This window comes from Chiloscyllium punctatum, chromosome 1, assembly GCF_047496795.1.
Source record: "Chiloscyllium punctatum isolate Juve2018m chromosome 1, sChiPun1.3, whole genome shotgun sequence".
Classification (NCBI taxonomy): Eukaryota; Metazoa; Chordata; class Chondrichthyes; order Orectolobiformes; family Hemiscylliidae; genus Chiloscyllium; species Chiloscyllium punctatum.
In genome coordinates this window covers 24,369,442-24,380,196 of record NC_092739.1, presented here as the reverse complement: position 1 = coordinate 24,380,196, position 10,755 = coordinate 24,369,442, and positions in this window count along the sequence as shown.

The following is a 10,755-nucleotide window of genomic DNA, read 5'->3' as shown; positions in this document are numbered from 1 at the left end:
TTTCAGTTTTTATTTAGTGTTCAACGGGTGTTCAGTTATTGTATAAAATCTGTGCATTTGTAAATACATGTTCACTTCTAATATTGTAACATCTGCCATAGTCTTAATGACCCAGCAGGACCAGGTTAAGGGAAATAAGGTGAAAGGTGTGGAGAATTTTCATCAAGCAACAGAATGTACTACATTGTATTCACCAAACAATGGTTCTTGACAGGTTTTCTTTTAATTAGCTGACTCCAATTCTTCCCAGAGACTTCAGTGGCATCAAAAGCAGAGGCCACCAATGTCCAATCAACTCTCCCCTCCAGGATTACAGACTTTCAGTCCTATAATGTTCTGGAGATCCATTTTTGGATCACCCCATCCTGGGAAAGTGACAAAATTCGGTAGCTAATATTTTATTTTTATTGTAATTACTATTGTAGTCAATCACCTAATGGAAAAGTTGGAGGTGGTGGTGAGTAATGGAAGATGTTATCTAAGGAAATGGTTCTGAAAGGGCTCATGTTCAGTTTACATTGACTTCAACCATTTCGCTGATATCACAGTCTGTGGCTGGAGTTAAGGAAATCAACTCTAGCTTCAGAAAGAGCTGTATCATACAATAAATCCTCTTCTTATCCATGTACTGTTGATACTTTACAGTGGTGTATTCTCTATCGTTAATCACTAGGTAGGCCCAAGAGATTGCCAATTGTATTAACAGTATTACTGGTTATAAAGCCTTTGAATTTAGTTTGTTAATATAAAAATGTGTTTTTATGATGGAAGGTGATTACTATTTCACAGAATTGGAGTTACTTAGTTATTATAAGATTGGTTGCAGTGAATCACCTCAGACAACCCTTACACAGTACCGCATACTGATCAAGGTGGCAAATACCATAAGGCAAAATTACCACAGGTAGCTAAATTAAATTTGTCCCAGTATAGATATTTTACACTCTTTTTTAAAAAAAGAATATCTGGATTTGGAATTCTTAAAGTCCCTTCGGTTGAATCTGGGATATATGTAGCATCAGTATTTTAACTGCATGGTGTTCAACCTCAGCAATTTACTAATAAAGTGCATGTGCACTGAGTAATCTAAAAAAGAATTGCACTGCAGTTATCCCCCTACCAGGTCTCACAGACTGAAAAGAGACCTTTCACAATGTGGAAGCGTCATGGAAGAAAAATCTAACACGTTGTATTATGTTGGAGCTATCACTGGGATAAATGAGAGGAAGTCAACCCATTGCATTCTGGTAAGTTGTCTGATGATTCAGTCTCATTATACATTCTTGGATTATTTTTGTCTGGCAAGGCACTTGCTTTATGTAACTGCAAAATCTCTATACAAAGGAGAAAGGAAATACTTGAGATCAGTACTTCATTGTAAAATCTCAGTCTTTTGATTTGGTTACAATTTTACATGAAAGAAATATGATAAAGTGTTTTACAATATAGTGATGCATGGTGATCAAATTCTCAGCAGTGCTTTTTAGACTGAAATTAAGGATGGCTATGGAGATAACTTAGAAAGAATTAATGACTGCAGTAAATTTGGTATTTAGAAGATGTTAGTGCAATATATTTAAAGAGTATGACAGCTTGTCAGAATGAAAGGCTTCAGTGAGTGTGCACTACAGAAGGAAATTACAGTGATGTAATGAAAAGGAACCATTAAGGCCTGATGAATTATTTTTTGGATTTATCGTGAACTTTACAATGACTAAATAACTCCATCTCCGTAAAATTTTCAACATCCTCCAGTCTAAAAACAAATGTTTATATTTATAGACCCATATCTAAGACTTCTTAACCACTGGACCTGTCAATCAACTGTGAATGCAAAGTGAAATTACAAGTGCTGAATTGTTTTATTAATTGTAGACTGTTGTAATTTTAAAGGGCAAGTGATTTAATTACTGTCAAAAATTGCCAGCTACAAAGAGCTAATCCAACTTTTACATACATCTATATCTCCCCTTGCCAATACCAAAGGGCTTCTTCCTATTCCATTAGGGGTCCGTGGATCTACCCATAAGGATACCCAAAATTGCCATATAACTTCGGATTATAACTATAACATATGATGTGGAGGTGTCAGTGTTGGACGGAGAGGACAAAGTCAGAACTCATAAGGTTATAGTCCAACAGGTTTATTTGAAATCACAAGCTTTCGGAGCACTGCTCCTTCATCAGGTGAAGTGGAGGAAAGTGCACTGGCACATAAATTAAAGAAGTGGAGGAAAGTGCACTGGCACATAAATTAAAGACAGAGACATCATTGCAAGATAATTCCAGGTAATTAAGAGTGTGAAAAGATAGTACAAATGGTGTGAGTGTAGTGTCAACAGGCTGAATAACAAGTCTTTACAGGTGCTCAAAAGTGTCAAATGATGTGAGTAAAGTGTCAACAGCTGAATAGTAAGTGAAGTGATGACCTTTGATTCAATTAATTAAGGCACAGAGGTAATTACAAAAAAAATTTTTAAAAGTTAGTGCTGGAGACAAACCAAATGGCTGCAATAACATGATAGGTATAAGAGTCACATGTCGAGGATCTAACCAAAGTAACATGTAATCCATAACTGTAATGTGTGAATAAGGTACTGAAAAGCAAGAAAGATTTTGCCATCACAGAACAGTATGATAGTGTCACATGTAGTGTGACATGAACCAAAGATCACGGTTGAGGCTGTCTTCATGGGTAGAGAACTTGGTATCAGTTTCAGCTTGGCGATTCTGCACTGTTGTATATCCCGAAGGCCGCCTTGGAGGACGCTTACCCGAGGATCGGAGGCTGAATGTCCCTGACCGCTGAAGTGTGCCCCAACTGGGAGGGAACATTTCTGTCTGGCAATTGTAGTGTGGTGTCTATTTATCCGTTGCCATAGCATCTGCATTATCTCGCCTATATACCATACCTCAGGGCATCCTTGCCTGCAGCGTTTGAGATAGACAACATTGACCGGTCACATGAGTATCTGCCATGCAATGATATCACCACATTACCCTCCAATTCACCTGATGAAGGAAAGTGCTCCGAAAGCTTGCGATTTCAAATGAAGCTGCTAGACTATAACCTGGTGTCAGGTGACTAAAGATTATAAGTCATGTTTTGGATTTGTTTGCAGGCTGCTACACTTTTCAATGTGCAGCCGGCTCTATGCAGACGTCAATCTGTCCCAGTCCTCCTCCGAACCCCACAGCTGGCAAAAATGGTAGATGCCAGGTTCAGAGGTCAACAGGAGATCAGACACACGCTTAGCCCCATGTAGAACAAGTACGTCTGTTCCTATTTCTGAACTCTGGGCAACCTGGTTGATAAATTGTGCAGGCTGGAAGCTGTATGTCCCAATCCCTATACCTGATTATCCAGTTTACACTACTTCTGAATGTGCTTAATTATTTAGTTAGGTTTTGATTTCTCTAACTCAGAATCCCTGTTGTGCCAGATTTGCCAGCATGTTACAAAATTTGGAGGTAATCTATGATCAATGTTTTCTTACAATAGAGATTGTGATATAATCACTTTTTTAATATAATTTGTTTTAAGTTTGGGTGAGTGACATATGGGTTTTCTATGCATCTGAATTTAATAACTAAGTAGGATATATCTATGTAGCCATCGTGTCTTTTTTAAAACAGCTTGTGAGAGCTACCCTGGCAGCATTAATGAGTTTCTGTTTACCTTAAACTGTTTTGCAACTTCGCAAGTTAAGCACAGTGATTTAAGATCTGCTAGAACATTCTATACTTGGGTTTTTGTTTAGTTTAAGGAAACTCACCTTAGAGTAAGAGATCATTTTTAGTTTTATTTTGTTTTGAGCTGTTCTGTGAAGTTCTTAGGTCAAGATAGTTGTGTGGGGAGAAATATGGTGTAACGAGATAACCTTACAGTAAAGATGTATTGGGATAAAAGCCTAAACCTTTAGGTTTGAAGCTACCTTAAGCTGAATGCATTTAAGATCATCATAAATGAATAGCTCCAGGAAGAAGCTATCCATGTTTCAGTCTAGGAATTATAGGCACAGTTACCCTCAGCCTACTGAGCTCATAGAGTGATAGAGTCATAGAGATGTCAAGCACGGAAACAGACCCTTCGGTCCAACCCGTCCATGCTGACCAGATTCCCAACCCAATCTCGTCCCACCTGCCAGTACCCGGCCCATATCCCTCCAAACCCTTCCTATTCATATACCCATCCAGATGCCTTTTAAATGTTGCAATTGTCCCAGCCTCCACCACTTCCTCTGGCAGCTCATTCCACACACGCACCACCCTCTGTGTGAAAAAGTTGCCCCTTAGGTCTCTTTCATATCTTTCCTCTCTCACCCTAAACCTATGTCCTCTAGTTCTGGACTCCCCACCACAGGGAAAAGACCTTGCCTATTTACTCTATCCATGCCTTTCATGATTTGGAGATGTTGGTGTTGGACTGGGGAGTGTACAAAGTTAAAAATCACACAACAGCAGGTTATAGTCCAACAAGTTTAATTGGAAGCACTAGCTTTCGGAGTACTACTCCTTCATCAGGTGGTTGTGGAGTATACGAAGGTAAGAGAGAATTTATAGCAAAAGTTTACTGTGTGATGTAACTGAAATTATACATTGAAAAAGACCTGGATTGTTTGTTAAATCTCTCATCTGTTAGAATGACCATGTTAGTTTCACTTCTTTTATATGTAAATCGAAAACTTTTTTAAAGTTACATTCTCAAGTGAACTTTAACAATTGGTGTCAGCCCAGATAATGTGTTGAAAGTGTGGGCATTCCTGTGGTGCTGGCGTCTGTACCACAATGTTTAGACTGATTCTAATTTAAAAAATAAATTAACAGAATCATGGATTCGTGCAGCTTTTGAGCAAAGTACAATGTAACTCTACAAGTACAAATTCACCCCACAAAAACTTATATGTGTATGTGTGCATGTGGGTGGGTGTGTGTGCGCTAACCGGGTGGGGGCACAGTTGCGGGTGTCTGTGAGAAAGTGTGTGCATGTGTGAGTGTGAGTATAAAGGGATATAAGTCTGTGAGAGGGTGAATGTGGGAATATGTGTGTCTGTAGGATTGTGTGTGTGTCTGTGGGAGTGTGTGCGCGCATGCATGCGCACAGGAGTCTCTGTATAAATGTATAAGTCCAGCTAAAATTTGTGTGTGTGTGTGCAAAGGGGTCACCTGTAGTGTGACATGAACCCAAGGTCCCGGTTGAGGCCCTCCCTATGGGTACCGAACTTGGCTATTAGCCTCTGCTCAGTCACTTTTCGCTGCTGCCTGTCCTGAAGTCCGCCTTGGACGATGGCCACCCGAAGGTCCAAGTTCGAATGTCCCAGACCACAGAAGTGTTCCCCAACTGGGAGGGAACACTCATGTCTGTTGATTGTTGTGCGGTGCCCATTCATCTGTTGCTGTAGCCTCTGCTCTGTTTCACCAATGTACCATGCCTCAAGACATGCTTGCCTGCAGTATATGAGATAACGTTGGCTGAGTCGCATGTGTACCTGCCACATACATGGACACCTCCCACCTGATGAAGGAGCAGTGTTCTGAAAGCTAGTGTTCCCAATTAAACCTGTTGGACTACAACCTGGTGTTGTGTGATTTTTAACTTCATGCCCCTCGTGATTTTATAAACTTCTATAAGGTCACCTCTCAGCCTTCAATGCTCTAGAGAAAAAAGCTCTCGCCTATTCAACCTCTCCCTATAGCTCAAATCCTCCAATCCTGGCAACATCCTTGAAAGGGTTCAGAAAAGACTTACAAGTTTCACAACATCCTTCCAATAGGAAGGAGACCAGAATTCCACATAATATTCCAAAAGTGGCCTAACCAATGTCCTGTACAGCCGCAACATGACATCCCAACTCCAATACTCATACTCTGACCAATAAAGGAAAGCATCCCAAATGCCTCCATCATCCTGTCTACCTGTGATTCCACTCTCAAGGAGCCATGAACCTGCACTCCAAGGCCTCTTTGTTCAACAACACTCCCTAGGACCTTATCATTAAGTGTAGAAGTCCTGCTAAGATTTGCTTTCCCAAAATGCAGCACCTCGCATTTATCTGAATTAAACTCCATCTGCCACTTCTCAGCCCATTGGCCCATCTGGTCCAGATCATGTTGTAATCTGAGGTAACCCTCTTCGCTGTCCACTACACCTCCAATTTTGGTGTCATCTGCAAACTTACTAACTGTACCTCTTATGTTCGCATTTATGTAAATGATGAAAAGTAGAGGGCCCGGCACTGATCCTTGTGGCACTCCACTGGTCACAGGCCTCCAGTCCGAAAAACAACCCTCCACCACCACCCTCTGTGTTCTACCTTTGAGCCAGTTCTGTATCCAAATGGCTAGTTCTCCCTGTATTCCATGAGTTCTAACCTTGCTAACCAGTCCTCCATAGGAAACTTTGTCGAACACACTATTGAAGTCCTTATAGATCACGTCTACTGCTCTGCCCTCATCAATCCTTCAAAAACTCAATCAAGTTTGTGAGACATGATTTCCCATGCACAAGGCTATGTTAACTATCCCTAATCAGTCCTTGCCTTTCCAAATACATGTACATCCTGTCCCTCAGGAGTCTTTCCAACAATATGCCCACCACCGAAGTCAGGCTCACTGGTCTATAGATCCCTGGCTTGTCCTTACCACCTTTCCTAAACAGTGGCACCACGTTAGCCAACCCCCAGTCTTCCGATACCTCACCTGTGACTATCGATGATACAAATATCTCAGCAAGAGGACCAGCAATTACTTCCTTAGCTTCCCACAGAGTTCTCAGGTACACCTGATCAGGTTTCAGGTGTTAGGAAAAGGTTTATTTCTCTCTGGTGTGAATACTGTGTAAGATTTGCTTTTTGATACCAGGGATACAGGTGACCCCCTCTCCACCACCCACCTCCCCCCCGACCACAACACACACACCATCCCTCCGCCCTGTATCCGCGGGGGTTACATTCCAAGACCTACTGCAGATGCCTGAAACTGCGGATATTTGCAAACTCAATCATTTAAATGAGAAACTTATCTCTCCAGCAGCCCCCTGGAATTAATTCTGAAATGTTCCTTGTAATATTTTCAGGCCATGGTAAACCATAGATAACTGAAATCGCAGAAGCCGAATCCACAGATATGGGCGTTCTACTGTATTTTGTTATGGAATTTGTAAATAAGTTTTCTTTGATTAATGGGATTATACTTTCATTGTAGGTTTAAGAATCTTTGAATTTGTGCTACAAGTAAGTAGTATAGTTTATTCTATTGTAGCTTCATTTATCTTGGTTACTAAAATGCTGTTTTATTGTTAAAACAAAATCTGCAACTTTGTACGCTTACATTTCAGTGAGAGGCCCACTTTATTAAAACCAAAACAAAAATGTGTTGTATCTTGCCAGCTTTCAATTTGGGATCTGACTTGTCGAGTAATAACAGCAGTGGGATCATGACAGCATCTCCTCCTGTTCTGTCTGAAAGTAAGGCTGATCCACGGTGCCATAATGTCCACCATTAGTGGGACAAGGGGGCAGATGTCAAATCCACACCAGTTGGAACAGGGATTGAACCCTGCACTGCTAGTAATAAGCTGATCCACACTGGCTGTCAAGCCAAGCAGCTCCCAAGGAGAGAATGTATAGTGCGTGCATGAGTCTTGTAATGCGGACCAGCTCTGTACTAGATAGTAAAGATTTCAGTTTCTTTCCATCATGCAATCGACCTGGAATCTCTCCCACTCTGACCAATAGTATAGTTTGGAAGCATTAAAGTTAATACTGAACCTGTTCAAACAGTTTATGAATGCACCTTCCTTAGCCAACAAGTCCAGGTGTAGAACTTAAACTTGAAGCCTCTGATCCACCACTGCACTGCCATACCACAACACTCCTTGCATGTAAAGCCACATTTAGTAACAAACATCAATTGCTATGCTGCTTATTTTGTATGATAATGTAGTCATTATATCGGATATCTGTTGCTGAGGATGAATTATCATTTGCAGAAACAGAAGGTAATTTCTAAATGATTGAACAGTAACTTGGTATAATTATCATCCAATTTTCTACTCATTTGGCCTTAATCACTCCAAATTCTGGACTAATAGGTAAATTGCTGAAATCTCACAGACAATGGAGAATATTTTTACGCAGTACTGATCAGAGATAGGACTTAAACATTCCATTAGGAAAATAATCATTGTGGCAGGGTAAAATGGAGATGTAGGCCTGGACCATGTTGAAGTCCCAGTAGACCAAATGACCCAGGATATTTAAACTTCTCATTACCCAACCCTTAAAGGAAGACTTCAACTCTGAGTTAGAGTCAAAGACCTCTGACAGTTCAAATTCATAGTTACCCAAGAAATGTTAAGGGAATTAAAACCTAATTCCTAACAGCTGGGTACCTATAAAACTGACCACCACAACTCTCCACAGACCTGGCCAACTCTCACTTTCCCCAGCCCTGATATCTTCTCCAACCCCCACCATCATTGATAGTCTCAACTCCCACCAAACCCCATCATCCACCTGCAACAACCCACTTTACAGTGGGATTATAGGATCACTGAGAATATCCTCAAAGTGCTGCTTTTGGAGCAATCCATAAGAAGAGTGTCAGAATGATGACAAAAACTGCAAAACATTGACAGATATATTGAACTTTTAACGACTACTTATGCTTTTTTTAAAAGAAAGGCATATAGTCAAAAGGTGATTTTGGACATGCATTCGATGGCTGCCTGGGGAAATACAAAGAGAGAGAGGGAGAGAACCTGGAATTTCAGACCTGATGAGGGGTCATGGAGCTTCAAAATGAAGGACCCAGAAGGGAAAATATACACTATAAATTATTTAAAGAAAAAAACTAAATGTTATAAGTCAACTCAACCCTAGTATCTGTGTGTGAGTGGAAGAGTGTGAGTTGATGTGCTCATGAGTCGCAATGGGCTGATGTACTTGGATATTAGATTGGGTTTGAGCACTAGAGTGCTGCTAATGTCACAAAGAACCACCCACTAGCCACTCTTGTGTTGCAGGTAAATAGCTGTTTCACTCTAAATACTAGAAGCCAGTGAGCCAGTCAAAAATAAATTGGACACAAGTAAAATGAAGAATTTCAAATCCTGGAAATCTGAAACAAAAGCAGAAAGTGTTTGAGAAACTCAGCAGGAGTGGCAGCATGTATAGAGAGAAAAACAGTTAATGTTTCAAGTCCAGTGATGAAAGATCACTGGACTCAAAATGTTGGCTCTGTTTTTCTCTCTTCAGCTGCTCCCAAACATGTTGAGTTTCTCAAGCATTTTCTGCTTTGGTAGGACAAAAGGAAGCCAGTCTCACACTGAGTGCTGCCAGTCAATGTCAGTGTATCCTTCTTCAGGTCAGGAGGCCAAAACTACTGACAGTACTCCACTGTCCAACAAAAACAAATGATAAAACTTTAAGCTGCCAAGCCATGAAGCCTGTTACCAATTGCTTGATCATCAACATTCCACTATCTCTTTTCATGAATGACCTAGACTCTGAACTTTTAATTTCTATCCTTTTATTGGACTCACTTCTCATTTCTAGTCAATGTTGCATTATTATTTCTCCTCGTGGTTAGTAACCAATGGACTCAGTCCTTTGTTGATTCAAGAAAGCCTGGTTAAATTCATTTAAATCTGAGAGAAAGACAATGCACAAGTTTTTTCTAAACTAATCTTGTTGTAATTAACCAACTCAGCAGGTGAATAAAAAAGGAGGCAAACTCACTTCCCCTTACTCAGGAACTTAACAATTTGCAATATTCCAGAGGAACTCAAAGTTTGGGAGAAGATTTGTAGCTCGGGTGCTCGTTGTTGTGGTTCTGTTGGCCGAGCTGGGAATTTGTCTTGCAAACATTTCGTCCCCTGTCTAGGTGACATCCTCAGTGCTTGGGAGCCTCCTGTGAAGCGCTTCTGTGCTGTTTCCTCCGGCAGTTATAGTGGCCTGTCTCTGCCGCTTCCGGTTGTCAGTTTGAGCTGTCCGCTGTAGTGGCCGGTATATTGGGTCCAGGTCGATGTGTTTGTTGATAGAGTCTGTGGATGAGTGCCATGCCTCTAGGAATTCCCTGGCTGTTCTCTGTTTGGCTTGTCCTATAATAGTAGTGTTGTCCCAGTCGAATTCATGTTGCTTGTCGTCTGTGTGTGTGGCTACTAAGGATACCTGGTCGTGTCGTTTCGTGGCTAGTTGGTGTTCGTGTATACGGATCGTTAACTGTCTTCCTGTTTGTCTGATGTAGTGTTTTGTGCAGTCCTTGCATGGGATTTTGTACACTGGGACAACTTGATTATCTGAACGAGATGGACGGGCACTATTTCATTCGGATAATTGATTATTCGGTTAATTCATTTAATGCCTCTCCTCTGGGGCCAGGAGTTTTCTTAAACTTCCTTTTCCCTTGCTCTGCCTGCTTTGCTCCCTCTCTCTGTCTCAGAATTTTTTTCTGAGCAGACACACATTTGTGTGTAAGGGACCTGCAGCATTGCTGAAGCCTGCCACCAACACCACCCCTCTCCCCACCCCCCCAATCAGTTCAATGGGATTGATGAAGTGAGCACTTGCTATGTCTGCTCCCCATTCTGGAGACTAGGCAACAGCACACTGCACAATAGCTCCCACCCTTCATCGGCCCCCACCCCTGCCACCCATACACCCCGCCTCCAACCCCCTCCGCCCCTCAACCCATCCAACCCCGTCCCATCCACCCCCAACCCGTCCAACCCTTCCACCTATCTGCTCCCACACC